A 21,676-nucleotide genomic window follows, 5' to 3' on the forward strand; every position below is an offset into this window, starting at 1 on the left:
AATATGAATTTTCACCGCGGAACGTACAGATGAGCGAGATTATTAACGATGTTCTTTTGCTGGTTGTTGTTTTCCTTTGTAATTTTTTCTTTCTTTTTTTTTTTTTTGCAACTCTTCTTTCGCACAGTACAGAGGTAGGTAGGTATTCGAAGAATGAATTATTTTGGTCCGTATTTTTCATTTTTTTCCCTCCCTTGGCATGTAAATTTGTCGCAGCGTGTTATAATTTACCCCTTTTGCCGGTTTGGTTGCTGGTAACGAATGGCAATGGCACAGGTTTCCGGTTAAATGGTATTTTTACTTTTCTTTCACCTCCTTCTCGTGTTCCTTGTGTTGTTTCATGATACCCGGTGGTGCTGCTGCGACAACACGACGATGGTTATATTTCGTTGTTTTTTGAAACAATCGCAAGCACGCGGATGCTATAGGAAGATGTATTTACGATCGTTTATCTTGTAATGAACTTTTCTTCGCGATGAAAATTATTCCGAGTTTTTTCTCGTCTATAGAGTTTTTGGTGAAAACGAGCAAGCCTGGCGGACAGAATGCTGGCCTGGCCAAGTTTTCCGTGTACTGCGTAGAAAGCTTGACAATTATCATAAATTATTTAGCGCCAGTTGCGGTCGCTGCGGTGCGTTAATTTAGCTTCATTTAAGGCGCGCTTTGCTGCTGTTTTCCTTTTTTCCTTTTTTTTTCTTTTTCGCCATTCGTCTGTTCTTTTACGACGACGAAGACGCCAAGCCGCTTTGAAAGTTAAAAGAAGCCAATTAATTATTCGATTCGAGATTCGCGAGAACGCTGTGTTGAAATTAAGCTTTTCGAACGGCTTGCACGCGATGTACGAGGAAGTGCAGATGAGTTGTTTGAAGCGAGCCAAATGAAACGATGAAGGGGTGCAGAGTAGAACCACGGAATAACTTTCGGGCTCGAATTAACGAGTTTGGAAAGAAATGGGTTATTGAAGGTGATGGGAAGGGAAGTGAGGACGAGGCGAATGATGATTTTCGTAGATGGGAAAAAATTGCATTTCCTCGAATTGTCTCTTCCTTACTTTGAGGTCAATCGTTGATCGAAAGTGGACACAGACATCACCAAAGTCACAAGCTAAGATCAATGCTAGATTGCTGTAATCTCGCGATAGCAATCGGCATTTGTTATAAGAGCCCAGAGGAAAGGCATCTCTTTTGTCTTTTCATTCTATTTTTTGTCACAAAGGTGCGCAAACGCTGCTATCCCATTTCGCAAAGGAACTTGTCAAATTTCTCGCGTGTGACTAAAAACTAAACATATACTTTAGGAAAAATTAAAAATGAAAATTAAAAAAATTAATTTAAAAAATATTATTTAAAAATATGAACCAGTTTTTTTTTTAATAAAATTGAAAAATTAATTTAGAAAATATTTTTGCAAAATGAAAAACTTATTTTTAAAAATATACATTATTTTTTAAATAGGTATGTAAAATTAAGAAATTAATTCAAAACAATTTTTAAAAAATTAATTGTGGTTTGTTTTATGCGAATTTCTCGACATCCGAACGTTCAAATGACTAAAAGGGGGGTATTTTTGAAAACTTCGTGAAGTTTTGAGTCATTTCAGTGTTAATAAATTTTCTCTATAGACAATATTTTTTCCGTAAAAATTAATTTGAAAATGGAGAGAATTGAAATACTTAAACCTAATGAAAAATTATTTAGTGAAAGTTATGACCAGTTTTTTGTGAATTTTTCCACGTCTGAGTACATGATGGGTGAAAATGAAAATATCACTGAAAACTGTATGAAAATTTGTGCAATTTACTTTGTTTAAAATTTATTCACTGAAACTATCAGTACTACTTGATCAGTAAAAATTTACAGTCAGTTTTTTTTTGTGAATGTTTACAAATCTGACTATCTCACGCACAATTATGAGGCTTTCTTTGTAAGCTACGTTAAATTTCAATTTCTTTAGAGTAAAAATGGTCGCATTTTCATGCTCTACGTAAAAAACAGGTGCATTAAAAAACGTAATTTGCAGCATACCTAATTTGGAAAAGATATGATTTTTTTTAAATTTTAAAACATTTCAAAAACCAGTTAATTTTAAAGACGTTTCTGACGTCAGGTACTTTTCAGTAGACCAAGTAAGTATAATGTATGTAGCTATCTTTTATACTTTTTTTAAACCAATAGTTGATTTACTATTTTTACCAATTCATACTAATTGTTTAATTTACTACCTAGGTGTCATTTTTTCACAAGGCAGTCCCGTTATTCCAGACCTTCACAGGGTACCACCCAAGTACACAAATAAAATTGTGCTGTATATAAGGCGGTAATTACCTCGCGAGAATTATGCTGAAGCCCCGAATTTTATTCAATTTCTCTGAGGAGGGTATTTCTGCGATTTATCCTAATCTGACTGAGTTAGGTACATTGTTTTTTTTTCTCGAAAAATATTCAGTTATACCTACTTATGTGTAATTGTGTATCTTCAATCATTATTAATTTTACTCTTTCTTCTCACAGTTTACCCATGACACCATACAGCTCTTTCAAGCCTGAGGTCAATAGCACCTTGTGGTATGAGCCCATGGAGACAGATTAGATAAACAGTTTTTTGTTCTGACAAGAAAGTATGTAAGTTTTTTTTTTTTTAAATAATAATTTTATCATTTTGATATTTTTTGCATGTTCTGTTTCTCATTTTTTGTATGTATTTTTTCAATCTTTCTGTTCTCTGTAGGGTTTTATTTTTTTAGGTAATTTAAATTAAGTATTTTATTTTATTTTAACTTTAGTATTAATTTTGATACTTATAGTGGAATTAGTAATTATCTGGGATAAGGAGAAATTATTTTAATTCATACGTTAGGTGGTTAAGTCAATAATTATTCCCTAGAGAAGGAATAATTACCCTGTGCTGGATAGCTCGCAGATGACAAGACCTTTAGTAAAACCAATTACCATGCACAAAAATTATACCAAAATACCAAATAATTACTCAAGATCGTCAAAGTATTTTATGAAAGTAAGTAATTTATTAACATTTTAGAACACAGAAAATCCTACAGGTAAGGCATCTGTTTTCATTTTTATTCTATTTTTTCGGTCAAAAATTTGCTTCAACGATGTTCTCATGCAGGTAAATTACTTTCCAACCTAAAAAGGCATCAAGTAGTAATTCCTCCCAAGATAATTTTATCCATAGGCAACCATGACCTACTCAATACGTACCAGTAAAAATACGAAATCCTTAATTAGCTATACTTATAATTAAGCAAGGAGCGGAAGAAATCTGGATTCTTCCGAATATTTTGACTCCGGACACTAGATACAGATCAATTCAAAAGGGATAAGTATCGCAAATAACTCAGGGAAGAAAATCTATAATCTCGACTACATAGTCATAAATTTTGCTTGGTTCTTAGAGGACATCATTGATAAAGCAAATCCCTCCTTCAAAGACAAAACAGGTAAGTAATTACTATTCTTATCCTAATATTCATGCTGAAATTGCTTATCAGCTCGTACTCTTTACCCAAAACTACACCCTCTCGACTGAGAAAAATGTACCTATAAGTAGTATAAATTACAATAAATTTATAGTAAACGTGCTCCAGTTTTGGCATTATATATGTATGTAGTCGAAATTACTATAATTATAGTAAATGAAATACTATAATTTTAATACAGAATACTATAATAAATAGTATTTTAGATACTAAATTATAGAATTTTTTACTATAATGCCAAAACTGGAGCAAGTTTACCATAATTATGATAATTTATACTACTTACCCAGATAAATGTAATAAAATATGACAATAAATTGTATTATTCCTCTTGTAGGATAATGTGAACTACAATGCGAGCAAGGCACTACTTCGTTATAAGTCAACTAAAAAGAATTCAATAGTAAGAAAGTTCATTATTTTCCATCGTGCAATATTTTAAAATTTTAATAATGATTTCTTTTCAATAAATTCAAAATTGAAAAAGAAAAGCAAAAGGGCCCGAGCAAAATGAGGGCAAAAGCTCTATAGAAAATCGGTACTTCGTCCGAGAGGTATAAAACCGATGATGTTTTCTTAGTAATAAATGAAGAAGTTTTGGTCACATTTAGATGACTGTCACCTTTGAAGGTCTAATTTTGACATTTATGTAGGTGGAAATTTTTTTTTTAGGGACCCAAAATCTGAGCCCAAAAATAAGATCTGTGGAATTTCTTTTAACTGCCTATGTCTCTCATTTTGGAGTTTTGCTGATTTTTTAAAAAAATACGATTAACAAAATACTGCCATTTATTCAACAAAATTAGGTCTTCGAATGCGATTGAAATTTAAATGTGACTAGAAATGTGTTTTTTTGGTATATACGAATGGTCATTCGATTCATTCATCAATTTATACCAACAATTTTTGAACTATTTTGGAAAATTTAAAACCTTGTAGGACCTTTCATTTTCCACGTGGGTTTCTGACATTTTCTGGGGGAGCTGACCTAAGTACATCCTTGGAGGATTGGCATCGGGGATTTTCCAGAAATTTAGACTCTGGCTAGGCCTAATTATTCATTAGGTTATATGAATTCCAGTGAAAGTTGTTTTGGTTCAGGTGAAACATCGGTGACAACAACCGCGAGGTTAATTTCGTTGACGCTATTTTATTTGACGGGTTAACTCCAATAAAGCGCCTTCAACGCCTCCACCCTCTATTGGAATGACTACCCTGTATAGTACCTAAACATGTACCTATGGTAATATGACTCGATACCCTTTATTGTTCCCTTTGCAGGATAATATAAACTACATGAGAGCCCGACACTATTTGGTAATAAGTCAACTGAAAAGAATTCATAGTAAGAAAGTTTGTTATTTTCCATCATGCATGTATTTTAAATCTTAATAATGATTTATTTTCAAAAAATTCAAAATTGAAAAGGAAAAGTAAACGAGGCCAAAATAATTCAAAAATGAATGTTCCTGAGAATTAAAACAAAGACCGACCTTTTTTTATGCAGGGAGGAGTTTATTTTTCTAATTAAAACTTAAAACATTTGTTAAATTTGAACAATAATACTTATTTCTATTAGAAGCAGAGCAAAGGGCAGAAGTGCCCAAAAATGTGTAAGGTTCTAAAACAGTCTAGAAACAAGAGGTTTTCGAGAAATTTGCACTCTGGCTAGGCCCAATTGCTCATTGGATTATATGAATTTAAGTGAAAGTTGTATTTTAATTCAGGTGAAACACCAGTGACGACAATCGCGAGATTAATTTCGTCAACGTTATTTTATTTGAATAAGGGTAAACTTCGATAAGGCGTCTTCAACGTCTCCTCCCTCTACTGGAATGGCTACCCTGTTTAGTACCAAAACATATATTTGTAGTAAAATATGACTCGCTACCCTTTATTGTTCCCCTTGCAGGACACAATAAACTACATCCATAAATCATCAAGTCAACAAAAAAGAATTCATAGTAAGAAGTTCATTATTTTGCATCAATATTTATTTAAAAAATGATTACTTTTCAATAAATTCAAAATTGAAAAGGAAAAGCAAACGAGCCCGAGCAAAATGAAGGCAAAAGCTCTCGAAAATTAGCACTTGGAGAGGTATAAAAACGGTATTTCCTTGTGTGATATAAATGTTAATTTCACAACTTTTTCATCAAAATTTCATTTTGCATTTTTGTGTGGATCAGGCATATTGGGGATACCACTTTGAAAAAACGCACCGATAACTGTGCCGCAATGTGGTGCGGAAACCAGTTACTTTCGACCAATTTTATAGAAAAATAGCTACCTATTCGCTGATTGCAAGAGAGTTTTCGCGTTTGGGTTCACCATATTGGTTGATTCTTTCACTAGATATCGTATTATCATCACGCACTTTTGATACTTAATTCAAATGTCTATTTTTTTTTTTTTGGTCAAAAATTAGGCAAAAATTTTGGTTTGTTGCCAAAAATTGGTAAAATTAAAAAATTGAAAAAAAATATTTTTTCAGTTAAAATTCATTACCAAAAGATTCATCGATTTTTATACTTTTTATCGAACTACTTAAGCTCTAAAAAGTGAAAAAAAAAGAGTAAAATTGGAATAAATTGTTTAAGACACTTGCGAGTGTGTTTCGCGAACCAATTCATCAATTTATGAATCAATTCGTTCGCGAAAATTCACTAAATAAAATTCAATCCTTTGGCGGATGATTCACCAAAAATTGATGTTGGCCAATTTTTCAATTTATGAATCAATTCGTTCGCGAACAATTCACTAAATATAATTCAATTCGTTCGCGAATGATTCACCAAAAATTGATTGTTGGCCAATTTCCTAATTTATGAATCAATTCGTTCGCGAATGAGTCACTTATACGAATAATTTCGTTCGCGAATAATTCACCAAGTATAATTCAATTCGTTCGCGAACAATTCACTAAATATAATTCAGTTTGTTCGCGAATGATTCACCAAAAATTGATTGTTGGCCAATTTTCTAATTTATGAATCAATTCGTTCACGAACGAGTCACTTATACGAATCATTTCGTTCGCGAATCAATTCGTTAGTTATTTATACGAATCACATTTTAGTTCGCGAATATGGAATTTTTTGATGATTCACGTGAAAAATCTTATATTATTTTAAATATCTAATAATTTCATTACCGAAGTAGACTAGAAAATTTGAAACATTTTTGATTTTTGACTTGTGATCCGCAGACTTAATGGATATTTTTTATTAAAGAGTTGCTGGTGAAATTATGTATATGGGGAGTTTTGTTCCCCTTGCAGGACACATATGAAGTATATACGTTTCCGACACTACTGATGAGTCAACTAAAAAATAATTCATAGTAAGAAGTTTATTATTTTCCATCAATATTTTAAAATTTTAATAATGATTTATCTTTTCGATAAATTCGAAAATCAAAAAGAAAAGCAACCAAGCCCGAGCGAAGCGAAGGCAATAAAAGCACTCGCAAATCAGTATTTTGAGTATACAAATAAACTATGCTTCATTGGGTAATAAAATGAAGAAGTTTATGATTTTTGCTTCAAAATTTTAAAACTTAAACGATGATTTAAAAATAAAACATCAAATTTGACCAAAAAAAAGCAAACGAGTCCGAGTGAATCGAGACCAAAAGCTTTCAAAAATGAATGTTTTGATAATGAAAACAAAGTCTTTTTTTTAACGCAGGGAGGAGGTTAATTTTTCGAATTTAAACGTCAAACATTCCTTAAATTTGAACAATAAGATTTCTATTTGGAGTAAGAAGGGCGAAGGGCAAAAGCCCCCAAAAATGTGTAAGCATTTAAAGTTCTAAAAAACTTTACGAATGAGCCCTTTTTTAACGAAATTTTTCCAAAATTCTCTGAAACAATTACGAGATATAAATTAATGAATTTGATATTTTACAGTCTGATTGACAAAAAAGCATCACCTTTTGCTGAAAAGTTTTTAAAAATAGGACAACTACAGGACCTCCAGAACTTGCAGGACCGTTTAGGCACTTTGAATAATTGAAAAATGCAGCAAAGCACCTTATAAATTTTGGCTGGTGATGTATTTTTGGACGCTGATTCGATTCAGCTTCGTCAGATTCAGAAATTTTACCATCAGTTCAGATAGGTATCTCCTTCGTAAATGAGTTACAAATAGGACTCAAAAACCATTTTCCTTCTGATGTGAGAAGAGACCAAGGACGACTTCCAGACCAATTATCTTTCATTCAAAAAAGTACATATTCAGCTAGATTTTCTCCTTCACCTCCACACGTAAAAACAATAGCGAACATATAAGGGTAGGGAAAAGCATCTCACATGTATAATAAAACCCCTCGCTCAACTTACCACCTCGCTTAAAAATTCGCGCACCATTACCAGCAATTTCCTTCACATTAAGTTCTTCTGCCAAATCACCCTGTTTCCAAGCACCCCCGCTGGTATAATTTTATCGCATCGTCTGGTCTTTTGCTATATAAGAGTCAAAACATCTCTCTGTACAATAAAATTTTACGTCGTCGTAGCAGAATTATCGCGCGACAGTGGAAGGAAAAAAAACACCAACGACCAAATGGTAACTGCGAGAGCTATTGAACTGCGTGACCTGTTGCAAATCGGCCAAGTAAAACGCACCCTTTCGGAGGATGAAAATCGAGCTCTCGCGAAACGACGAGTAAAAAGTCGCTAAATTAACGCTACGATAATAATACGAAGTACCAAAAATTCCGCATCGTATCGTTGTTTAATCGTTCTTCATTATTAGCGTGTTGTGCTCGTGTATATAGCCTTGAGCCATAAGGCCATAAGCTGTGTATATAACGTTTAATGTCGCGAAAGCATAAGCGCGTAGAGAGACGAATTAAACCATCATTACGAGTACTTATCGTGTACGTTTATAATCGACCTATGCTTCGCAGAGGCTTCAAGGTTTAATAGTCGTATAGACTCATCGTAGAGAGGCGAAAAACTCACTATAAAGGCAGGATCGAGGTTCGAGGTTCGAGCACGAGCATTCTTCTTTTTTTTGTTCTCGACAATAAAAACAGCTTTAAAAAAACTGAAGAAGAGAAATATATAAGAAAGATACACAGAGTCGTAATTTCATAGTACGAGTAGCAGCAGCAGGCAACACATCCCCATACCACACATACGAATATGGCACAGGATGAATTCTACGTATAGCTTTTGCTCTCCAGTCTTCCTCCTCCTCCTCAATGTTCTGTTTCTTTCGCGATTACTATACGAACGAGTCGATCTTTTCGAATAATATTCTTCTCCGGCATTTTAGGTAATTCAGGATTTCAGTTTATTTTCCATCCATGGCGTAATATTACCGAAAAGTCGAGCCCTTTTCTAACGAGGTAATGCCGTTAAATTTTACGACATAAGTTACTCTAACAACTTTCGATGTTTGACGTAATGACGCTAGCGAATAGGTACGCGTATTTTCTCAAGATTTTTCGCGCTGCGTTAAACGTTTTTCTATAATACTGAGCTATGTAGGTTCGGAGACGCGCCAGCTTCGTCATCGAAACACTTCGTGCAAAATTACACCGGATAAACCTGCCATGCTGCCCCCCCTTCTCTGGTGTTTTTTCTTCTACACCTACCTGTCTGTATAAGGTACGTTTACGCGAGAGAAATTTTTCCCAATGTCACGTTTGCCAGTAAAAAAAATATATACACCGAGTGTAAACTTCTTGGTTCTTGAAAAAATTATCGGCGAGATTTTAAAGCGAGAGAATTTTTACTCCTTCTTCTACTGTAGGTAAGGTACATGATACGACCGCGTTTGAAGAATATGATGAAAATCCGTCGTTTTTCGTTGTACGAGTAACTCGTCTAGATGAGATGGATTTATGAAAACAGCTTACCATTATGACTAGGGAAAAAGTGTTTTTCCAGCATAAATAAAGATTATTTTCACCAAAAAAAAAAAAACAACACTATATTTTATTTCCAGCATTAGCATTCGCACAGTGGAAATGTAATAAATACAACATGGAAGCTGTTCAAAGTGAAAGTTGAAGGAAGTAGGGAGCAAAATTTGGAGAAAAAATAATACCTTGGAAAGGTTGTGTCATGCTAGTGGCCTTTGATTAAATTATTTTCAATTTTTATTCCAAATTTTGATGGGCACCTATGAAAAAACATGTTCAAATCTTGAATGACATTTAGAAAAATGATTTTCTCTGATAGTCGGGGGACCCGGATAAGGATCACTTGCACCCCCCTTCCGATCCCCCGGGACAACTTTTTTCTTAAAGAGGAGTCCTAAGGAACATTTCTAGCCCTTGTCCTAAAAAAAAAGTGGACCTACTTACAAAATTGCGGCCATTTTGATTGACAGGTCAGCCGAAATCGCAGATTTTGCGTTTAAATATAGGACTAGCATAAAATTTTTTAAACAACACAAAGGTAGATCGAAAATGCAGGCAAAAATTCATCACCTGTCAAAATTTCAAGTGCTGAAGCGCCTTTTTCGATTTTTGGTGAATTTTCAAAAAATCAAATTCTGGCTAAAATGTGAGAAAAAATTTAAAAAAATCAAAATTTTACCAAATTGACCTAGAAAGCTGAAATTTGGGATATACCCGATTTTCTACCAGCCAAATCGATTGTAAACTGTTGCAACCCGTTTTGAGCAGTTCTGGAGCCTCCAGCAGATTTTTGAAACTCGAAATTCTCACAAAATTTCATCAAATAATAGAGTAGGAAAGCCGAAATTTATTCTGAAAACTAATTTCAATACGCTGTGAAGTCTACTGCAGGTAAATTTCAAGTCGTTTTGGAGCCTCCAGCGACTTTTTGAAAATTACTGGAGCCTCCAGTAGATTTTTGAAACTTAAAATTTCCTCAAAATAGAGATGGAAAGCTGACATTATAACTATGCACTCCAATTTTAACACCATCTGAAGACCACTTCAGGTGAGTTCAAGTCATTTTGGAGCCTCCAACGACTTTTTGAAAATTACTGGAGCCTCCGGTAGATTTTTGAAACTTGAAATTCCCGCAACATTTTACCAAATGGAGTTGGCAAGCTGAAATTTACTTCGAAAACTTATTTCAATACGATATGAAGTCGACTACGTCGTGATTTCAAATAGTTTTGGAGCTGCCAGCTACTTTTTGGAAATTTCAATTTTCCAAAAAACGCCATACGACCTTTCTAAAAGTCATTGGAGGCTCCAAAACGACTTGAAATCCACCAGCAGTCGACCTCGTAGCGTATTGAAATTAGTTCGCAGAGAAAATTTTGACTATCCATTATCCAATATTCTATTTGATAAAATTTTGTGGAAATTTCGAGTTTCAAAAATCTGCTGGAGGCTCCATAACTCTTCAAAACAGTTTGAAAACGTTTCCAATCGATTTGACAGGTCGAAAATAGGGTATAACCCAAATTTCACCCTTCTTGGTCAATTTCGTAAAATTTTGATTTTTTTCTCTCATTTTTGGCCTAAATTTGAATTTTCAAACCAAAAATTGAAAAACGCACTTTAGCACTTCAAATTTTGGCAGGTGATAAATTTTTGCCTGATCTTTCGATCTACCTGAGTACGGCTTGAAAAATATTGTGCTAGTTTTATGTTGGAACGCAAAATCTGCGATTTGAGCTGGTCTTTCAATCAAAATGGCCGCCATTTTGTAAGTAGGGCCACTTTTTTTCTGAGTACAACGGTCAGAAATGTTCCTTAGGATTCCCCCTTTAAGAAAAAAGTTGTCCCGGAGGATCGATGAGGGAGGGAGGGTGCAATAGATCCTTAAGTGGGCTCCCCGACTAAGAGCAAAATTTGGAGGAATGATAATGGAAGCTCTTTTCGAAATCCCATTTTTGGGCAAGATAATTTAGGGAAGCCATTTTTTGAGTTTTTTGCTTTTACTATCACGTTTTTTTGGAAATACTTTTTTCCGGTCGCTAATTCTTTCTTTAAAAATATTGAAAAAAATTTCAAAAAAAGCAAAATTTGTTTTTTTTTAGATATTTCTTCATTTTATTAAAAATAATTGATTAAGAACTATTTTTTAAAAATCATTTTTTGAGTGAGAATTTTTTGGTTTTTTGTTAAAATTTACTCAAGAAGGTAAACCATTTTTATCAAGAATAACAAAATTGCTGTTGTTATGTACAAAAAAAGTACCTTCAAATTACGACTTGCTGATTTTTGTTTTCCTGAAGGGAAGACAAGAAAGTGGGAAATTTTAAACTGCCCATGAGCACGAAAAGGCTTTAATATTTCCGTAATTTACTCAATGCATCACCCTCTTCAAAATCAAATTAAGAACCTAAGAACATTTGTACTTTTTCAAATGAAAGTTGAGGTAAGTGAATTTCCTTCCAATTTGTTTCAATTTTTTTCCGCTTCAGTACCTTGTTGAAAATAAGTTTGCTTGTTTGCTCCTACCTATAACGCATGGCCAGAGCATCCAATGTTTTGCCTTTTTCTCACGAACTGAATGTATTTTATACGTCTGTACATGGCTAGTACCTTAGATCGGATCACAAAAAAAATAATGCCGGAGGATTTTGACCAACTCAATGAGCTAATTGAAAGCTCAAACTCGAAGATACAAAACACAAATAACAGAATTGAAATCCGAGATTGGAGTAGGTAAGTGAATTTTTTTTCAAATTTTCTTTTCGCTTCAGTAGAGAAAACTGTACAAAAGAATTAAAAATAAGTTTGCTCGTTTGCTATTATGCATGTCCAAAGTATAACAGTATACTTTGTCGCTTCCCTTTTCAAATAGGTACCATGTAACCGGGTACGAGTGAAACAAAACGTAAGATTAACAAAGTTGCCTATCTTGAAAATTGAAGGGACAAAATCCTTTTTCAATATTCAAGGGACAAAATCCAATTGGGTCGGTAGTACATACTTTGAAAAATGAACAAAATTACATAATTATGACTTTGTATCTAACTAGCAATTTTAAGGGACTACATTATGATGTTTAATTTCAAAAAATCTAAATGAAAAAAATGAATTTGAAAATGAATACTATGTCACGAAATAAACAAATTTTTTTATCATTTTTTTTTCTTACTCTAAAATTGAAAGATTTTTTGAAGCTAAAAAATAGTAAATTGTTGAGCTTGGAAAACTTTCCAAACTTTACTTATGGGTACATACGATAGTAAGAAGAAAATGATCATAACAATGTTGAAAACGATTTGTATGTAGATCACGATTTTCATATTGATAAATTACCTAGATACATTTTTAATGATTTTTTATCGCAGTATAACTTACAAGAATAATACCTTTGCCCCACCTAGTGAGTCAAAAGTACTAATCAAAACTTTTTGTTAAAATCAATTTTTAGCACAATTAAGAACTCGAAATGATGAATGAAGCAGTTGACGAACATGTAGGAGAAAGATGAAATTAGGTGTGCATAAAAAAATTCGCTCAAAATCACTTCAGGAGGCGTTGATGTGACAGTTTTCAATGAGTGCGAACTTATGCCCCTCCCTCCACTACCTCAACGAGTTTTGAACAAAAAATTTCAAATTCGCCTAAAATATACAGGAGACATCGAGTCCAGCCACGTGAATTTTTTCAACATTTTTTAACCATTCAAGAGGACCTGATTCAAGCACAAAATTTTTTTTCTTTCAATTTAGCACGCAGGTCTCTAAAAACAGTAGAGAATCAAACAATCTTCTAGGAAACCCCATTTTGTGCCCATGGGTACCCCCTCCTCCAATATTGGGACGAAAGAAGGTCGACAATATGGGTATCGTCATCATATGAATTGAACCCACTGAACACGAATATAAAGTTAGATTTGCAGTAAGACCCTGCTAGAGTCATATTGAGGAGGAAGGTTGCCCAAAAATTGATTCTTTTGGTGAAAAATTCAATTTTGGGGCAACCTGCCTTCTTGAATCTGGCCTTACGAGAAGAGTTCAATTGTTGATATAACTTCACATTCGTATTCAGTGAGGTTTTTCGTAGATTTATTTCGAATTAATTATGTCAAAATATTGAAACATATTATTATTCCTAAAACTGAGGAAATATTTTGGAACTTTTTGGTCATTATTGCCAACTTCGAAACATGGAAAACATTTCCTACGATTTTGGCGATTTTTCTCGAATTTTAGGAATAATATTTTTCAATATTTTGGCATCATTACCTAATGCGAAATATTTGCGAAGAACTCCTCTGAACACGAATATGAAATTACATTATGAAGAAAAAAAGTGTCGCGTGTCGATAATTCTGAAACACATTCTTGGGCAAGATAATTTCGGGAAAGACATTATACAATTAATTGTACTTTTTCACATGAAAGTTGAGGTAAGTGAATTTCCTTCCAATTTCCTTCAATTTTCTTTTCGCTTCCGTAATTAAAATAAGTTTGATCGTTTGCTATACTTGACGCATGACCAGAGCATCTAATTTTTCACCTCTTTCTCACGAACTGAATGTATTTGTATGTTTGTACATGGTTAGTATATGTACGTTAGGTTCGATCACAAAAAAATAATTCCTTAGGATTTCTTGACCAAACTCAGTGAGCTATTGAAAGCTCAACTCAAAGATAAAAAACAGAAATAACATAATTGAAATCCAAGATTGATGAAAAGGGAAAAATTCAAAGAACAATAGGTAATGAATAATTTGATTTTGAATGGATAATATGTACTTTTTCGGATGATAGGTGAAATAAGTGAATTTCTTTCCAATTTTCTTTTCGCTTCAGTGTTTTTTTGTCCATACAGGACTTCCCAACGCGTTCTATTAATGGAAAAACCTTCGTGAACCTTTTGCTAGCTGATTGCGAGACAGTTTTTGCTTTTTGATAATTGGTCGATTTAAAATTAATACTTAATTTCATTTTTGAACTGAATTCAGAATCATATAAAAGTGATATAACAATTCTACCGTTCATCATTCATTACTAAATTCGAAAAATATAACTATATTCAACCACAGATTCAGAATAAAACCAAATTCAAAAAAAAAACAAGAAATACTCGTGTAAAGCAAACAGAAATAAATTGCAATCCAAAAAATAATTTTGAATGCTTAGCTGAGAACATGATTGTCCGTTATCTCAAATATAGCAAGCAAATGCACCAGATGATTAGGGGTCATTCCACGTCAATTGGACCAAGAAGTGGTAGGTGGGTTCGGCGATTTTTTTGAAATTTTTCCTGTGGAAAGACCTTCCTAAGGGATGACCAATGGCGCAAATCGCAGCCCTCCAGCTCATTTTTAACGGCAGCCAGGGGGTGTCAAAGTTTTCAGTGAACCTAAAATATCATCCATTTCAGCAGTGGATTGCTCGATAACCGCGATACCTACCAAAATGGAACTTTTTCCCATAGTTAGAGGTTTTGAAAGGCTTTTTGGTGATATCATAAAAATCAGTGTTGCCACTTTTTTTCGTACAAAAAATTAGCCTAAAAAGTTTCAAAACGTAATTTTCATATCGTTCCGACTCTCAAAAATTCTGAAAAAAATATATTATGGACAACTGTTCATGCTGAACAACATATTAAAAAATTGGGATGGTAATTTGTAACAAAGTCCATTTAAAAAAATTTTAACTTTGCGAAAAAATTCGATTTTTTGATTTAAAACATGAAAAAAAGTTTTGATTGGTAATGTTGACCCATTTGACCCCTAATTTTACGTATCTGTTGAAAAAGTTGAAAAAACCCCTTCAATCGGTGAAATGAACTCATCACAAAAAAATCAAAATTCAAAAAAAAGCAAATTTCATTTTTTTTGCTGTGAGTGAGATTTTTATCAACTTTTTCATGGAATACGTCAGAAAGTGGTCAAAATAAGACAACTGAATAAATTTTAACTTTTTTTGATGTTTGATATTGAAAATTGAATTTTTTCAAATTTTGATTTTTTTGTGATGAGTTTATTTTATTGAGTGAAAGGGGTTTTTTCAACTTTTTCAACAGATATGTGAAAATAGTGGTCAAATGGGTCAACTTTACCAATCAAAACTTTTTTTCATGCTTTAAATCAAAAAATCGCATTTTTTCGCAAAGTTAAAATTTTTTTAAATCGAATTTGTTACAAGTTACCATCCTAATTTTTTAATATGTTGTTCAGCAGGAACAGTTGTCCATAATATATTTTTTTCAGAATTTTTGAGAGTCGGAACGATATGAAAATTACATTTTGAAACTTTTTAGGATAATTTTTTGTACGAAAAAAAGTGGCAACACTGATTTTTATGATATCACCAAAAAGCCTTTCAAAACCTCTATCTATGGGAAAAAGTTCCATTTTTGTAGGTATCGCGGTTATCGAGCAATCCACTGCTGAAATGGATGATATTTTAGGTTCACTGAAAACTTTGACACCCCTTGGCTGCCTTCAAAAATGGGCTAGAGGGCTGCGATTTGCGCCATTGGTCATCCCTTAGGAAGGTCTTTCCACAGGAAAAATTTCAAAAAAATCGCCGAACCCACCTACCACTTCTTGGTCCAATTGACGTGGAATGACCCTTAGGTAAGTAGTAAGTACCTGCATTTCTCAAGTATTTGATTCATATACTTACACCTGAGATTGAAATTTCAATACACGCCTTACTCGTGTAAAGCAAACAGAAATAAATTGCAATCCAAAAAATAATTTTGAATGCTTAGCTGAGAACATGATTGTCCGTTATCCCAAATATAGCAAGCAAATGCACCAGATGATTAGGTAAGTAGTAAGTACCTGCATTTCTCAAGTATTTGATTCATATACTTACACCTGAGATTGAAATTTCAATACACGCAATTGCGCAACTTCGAGGAATAAAAACAGTAAGCTGTCTTGATTGTCTATACTTCCTGTCTACCATCATATTATTTCACGATAGAATATTTGCTATGGTATCAAAACACAGTAAACGCATCAGCACACCACCAGTGTCAATATAACACAGGGTGTCCGGTGGAGAGGGCAGAGTGGTACAAACTTCAGATTTGGATATCCGGGTAAGAGTAAAAAAAAAGTAAGATAAACAAGTAGGTAGCCGATTTTGAAAATTGAAGGGGCAAAATACGGTTTCAAAATCGAGGAGCCAAAATTCAATTTTGACCATGGGGATCGGTAGTACTTTGAAAAATGAACAAAATTATCTATCATCATTACTTTTTACCCAACTTGCAAATTGAAAGGGCTACAAAAGATTTACAATTTCAAAAAATTGCGATGACGAAAATAAATGCGGAAATGAATACCAAGTACCTACGTCAAAAAATGAACAAATTTTGTTATGATCATTTTTTTTTCTTACTCTGAAATTTAAGCAGGTTTTTGAAGCTCGAAAATTGTCAGTTTAATGACATTTTTAGCAAATCGAAAATTGTTGAGCTTCAAAAACTTTTCAAATTTTAGTTTCTCTTAGTATTTGATTAATTGTAATTTCAGTTGTTTTCGTTTCGTCTATGGAAATATGAATTTCCTTCATTTCTTCGGTATCTTCACAATCGTGTCCGTATAGAACATTACATCGACAGACGACTTCATGGTAAGTGAATTTCCTTCCAATTTCCTTCAATTTTCTTTTCGCTCGATTCCGTAATTAAAAATGAGTTTTCTTGTTTGCTATAATGCCTGACCAGAGCATCTCATTCTCACGAACTGAATGTATGTTTGTACATGGTTGGTACACACATTAGGTTGGGTCGCAAAAAAAAACAAACAAACATGCCAACGATTTTGATTAAACCACATTAGCTATTTGAAGCAGAACTCAAAGATAATGAATCAGAATTGAAATCAGAGATTGATGAAAAAGGGAACATCATAAGAACAATTCGTAAGGCAGTCATCTGATTTTCTAATCTTGCTATACGTACCTTTTCAAGTGAAATATGAGGTAAGTGAATTTCCTTCCAATTTCTTTCAATTTTCTTTTCGCTTCCGTATAGTTCCGTGATTAAAAATGAGTTTGCTTGCTGTAGGTACCTAAATGCATAGTCAGAGCACCTAAAATTTTCACCTCACGAACTGAATGTTTGTTTATTGGTACAAATACATGGTTAGTAATATGTACTTTAGGTTAGATTGCGACGAAAAACATAATTTCGGAGGATTTTGAACAAACTCAATGCATAACCAAATTTCAAGTTGAAAGTTACTTCGAAATTTTTTTATCTCAAAACTTCCTCTGGAGGGGAGATACCTATGGATCCTCAAAGAGGAAGCATTTTCAGAAATTACCCCCTTTTCAATGTTTGATTTGGGATAAATGTTTCAGTTCTAGAAGACGATCCAAGTCCACTTTCAGAGCTGCAATGAACGGTTGCAAGTTGGAAAATTGTTTATTTTTCGGAGAGGAAGGGGAGGGACGGAAGTGTATTTGTGTTTTGAAAATATATTCAGCTCAAATAAAGATTATGCATTAATTAGGTCGAAACGTAAAACAGTATCATTTTTGAAACTAGAGGTACGTATTTTCAAAATGTAACTATAGCAATTTTTTTGGTCTTCGATGCAAATTTTAAAACCATGGACAAATTTTGTAAATTATCACTTTTTTTCTCGTTTTGCGTGGAATTGGCTATAATAACCAGAGAAGTTGGCACTACTGCACATTAAAACATTGCTCCAGTTTACCACAATTTTGACATTTTGGCACAATTAACGCATGGTATTTGAGAAGTAAATATCTCTAAAAAAAAAAAAAACAAATCAATCCATAAATAAACGATTCGCAAATTTTCAACTGCTCAGTAGAACCCTAATAAAAATGAACTCGAGATTTTGACAGCGTACTAGAATCTCAAACACCTCAATCCTATAATTAGAGCACGGAAAAGTAGGATCTCCAATAGGTACCTAAATCCTGTCATCAGAGAAGGGAAAAACTTATTTTTCTTTGCACAGATCTCACTTCTTATAGGAACATTTCCGAGTGTTGAATTATTTCTGGGTAACTGCGAGAGTTCATTTCTCCTATTTTACTGGGGAATCCTTTCATCAGTATTTATTTACAGTTTCTTGATCAAGACAGGTTTCGACTAAAGAATTGACGTATGACAAGAAGAAAAATACCCATTGAACTTCAAAATACGACGGAAATAATTTCAGCAGAAAAACCTCTGTGACTTTTTAATATGCGGTTCATGTAACCAGCAAACCCGCAAACGAATGGTCTAGCTGAACGCAGTAGACTATAATCCATACACGAAAAAGTGCTCTAGAAGTTGATTTTGTATTTTTTTTTTGGGGACCAAAAAAATGCGCTGCCAAAATGTAGGTACTACCTGCCCCATTCAGAAAAGTGCAATTTTGAAATTTTTACCCCGCACAACGAGGGGGTGGACCCTCAAAAAGGTGAGTTTGGGGACATGGTCGGGACCGAAAAAACTCGACGGGGTTGTGTTGGGGGACTTCTCTCGATGCCGAATATGTAATTTTTTTTCGTGAAACCCTGCACAACTGCATTCTATGGCACTTTAAATGCGATTTTTGTGCATTTTTGGCCATTTTTGATGGTAAAATGGCCCTTATGTCCAGGATATGGCTGAGGACCGAACGATTCTTGGAGGTTTGTTAGACGGGGCTATTTGAAGCCCAACTGCGCAAAAACGGCGAAAAAATACGATCACAACGCGATTTTATGAGCACTAATAGGCTTGTTACCACTCCCCCACCCCCAGAATTGAATAATGCATTGTCTATTCGATAATATCGATGCGACCCATCAAGATGGTATAAAATTTCACGCTGAACTCAAACATCGCAATCATTTTTAATTCTGACCCCCGCGGTGGAGTTTTGCCCCCCAAACTGAATACAACGATGATATTAAACAAATGTTGCACATTACACGTCGATACTGAGGATTTATGTGTACGCAATCAGAATGATTCTCATAGTTGATTACAAGAGAGTTTTTGCTTTTGGCTAATTGGTCCGATTTAAAATTTCAATTTCAGCTTTGTACTGAATTCAGCACAATATAAAAATTCGAGAAATGTAACGATTTTTAAGCACAGATTCACAATCGCCATTTCCAGACAATCTGGAGCCTCCAGCGTGATTTTTCAATTTCTCCAAAGGCTTCAGAAAGGCTGGAAATGGGAAAATTCGCCCTCGTGGGCTTGATTAATGACGAAATACTGCGATTCGCGCAAAAATTTTTGATTTTTGGATATTTTTATTTTGAAAAAAAACTTGTCAAAAAGCCACTCTTGAGGCGTCCTCTCCAGAATCGGCTGAAATGTGGATAAATTCGTTAAACAGGTCGAGTACGACACACAACTCGATTTTCAGCTGCCCAACTTCATATTCACGTCTTCTGGAGCAAATTAAAAATTCTGGAGAAATTGAAAAATCACGCTGGAGGCTCCAGAATGACTGGAAATAGTTAAATTTGGATTTTATTAGGACTTAAAAGCAATTTTAGGACTGATTTTGATCATTTTTACTGATCAAATACGTACGTTTTTGAAGAAGGCATAAATCACCAAAAACAGTCAATTTTGAATTTTCAAACGTTCGCCAAATATCGAGATAAGATGTTGGGTCGCTGAAAATTTGGTTTTGGGCATTTCAGACCATGCTCTTTCCAAAAATCGCGTCCCCGTTCAAATCGGATGTGGACACCTCAAGAGGTTGCCTTGTGAGATGTAATTGCCAACTTTTCAATGATTTCTTGGTTCGAAATCACTTTGATGGGCGATACCCAGCATTGCCAGCAATAAGTACGTATTTCGTTTTGAATTTGTTTTTTTTTTCAAATCTAAAAAATTAAAATTCCATAGAGCAAAAATGTTGTTACATTTAATGAGAAAAACTCAGTTGGAGAGACGCTAGCTGATTACAAGCGAGTTTTTGCTTTTTGCTAATTGGTCCGGTTCAAAATTTTCATTTCGGCTTTAAACTGAATTCAGCATGATATAAAACTTCGAAAAATGTACCTAACGATTCTTATTGCAATCCAAATGATAATTCTGAATGCATAGCTCCAAAATCTGGTTTCCCGTTCTCCAAAATTTAGCAAGAAAATACATCAGATGATTAGGTAAGTAGGCCTATCTGCATTTCTCGAGTGTTCGATTCATATCTACGACTAAGATTGAAATTCCAATAAGTAAGTGCACGCTCAGTTGTCCAATGTCAAGGAATAAAAAATAATCTAAGGTATGTATTTAATGCATTTCACTCCAATTTCCAGTTTTGAATGCCTACTTCACCTTTACTTACAGGAAAAAAAATTCGCTATCCTTACAAAACACAGTAAATGCATCGGCACCCCATCATCAGACCCACCAGTAAAAATCAAAGTCAATAATCACACAATAAAGAACCCCAATCAACCCAACAATAACGCAACTCATTCTATAAACTCGTCAATATTGCTCAAGGTACAAAACCTGATGTTTGTTTTCAGTGTAAATTGTCTCAGTCTTATCAAAATTGATCTACAAGGCAACATTATCATTATGCTGAAAGAGTGTCAGATTATCTCTAAGTAAGTAGTATTATCAAATTCAAAATACATCGTATGTTTCGACTTCAGAGAAATTAAATTTTTTTACTCATTTTAATCAGAAGTCTGTTTTTTTTCAATTTTGAAAAATACCTACTCTCACCAATTCATCACAGGTAAAAAAAATGAAGAATTTTGATCTCTCTCAAACCGAAACTGAAATACGTACATATATAGAGTGACGTATGAGTTAATGTTCCGATTTTCACATTTCGAAAAATTCAAGTTTTTTGTAAAAAAAAAATAAATCAAAAACCAAGCATCCTAGAAAAAAACTAATGACTCATTATGACGATTGGAAATTTAATTCTCTACCATTTAGTTTCTCGACGAGTTAATTTTTGTGTAGAATGCTTCGTTTCGCCTCCAGATTTGATTTTTATGAAACTCAATTTGAAAATTTTTCAAAAGTCTATTTCAAAAAAATCGATCTGGAGGCGAAACGAAGCGTCTTACAGAAAAATGAAGTAGAGAAAACTTGTAGAGAATTAAATTTTTAATCGGAAAAATTCCATTAGTTTTTTTGTAAGATGCTTAGTGCTTATGATTTTTTTTTATAAAAAACTATAACTTTTTGAAATGTATCTACCATTTTTTTACCACTGTGTATATTTGTTTTTTTTCCCGATGAAAATCCACCACTGTTGAAAAATTTAATTATAAAAGTAAGCTGTTAGTCAAACAATTGACATCTTTGATTACAATTTTCGATTTT

The 21,676-nt window shown here is 33.7% G+C and overlaps 1 protein-coding gene across 1 annotated transcript in view; it reads right to left on the reverse strand.

Moving 5' to 3' along the window:
* Positions 1-21,676, reverse strand: part of LOC135841264 (nephrin-like) — a 1,354,679-nt gene that overhangs the window by 883,835 nt on the left and 449,168 nt on the right. The gene's annotated exons all lie outside the window — the stretch shown is intronic.

This window comes from Planococcus citri, chromosome 3 (genome assembly GCF_950023065.1).
Source record: "Planococcus citri chromosome 3, ihPlaCitr1.1, whole genome shotgun sequence".
NCBI lineage: Eukaryota > Metazoa > Arthropoda > Insecta > Hemiptera > Pseudococcidae > Planococcus > Planococcus citri.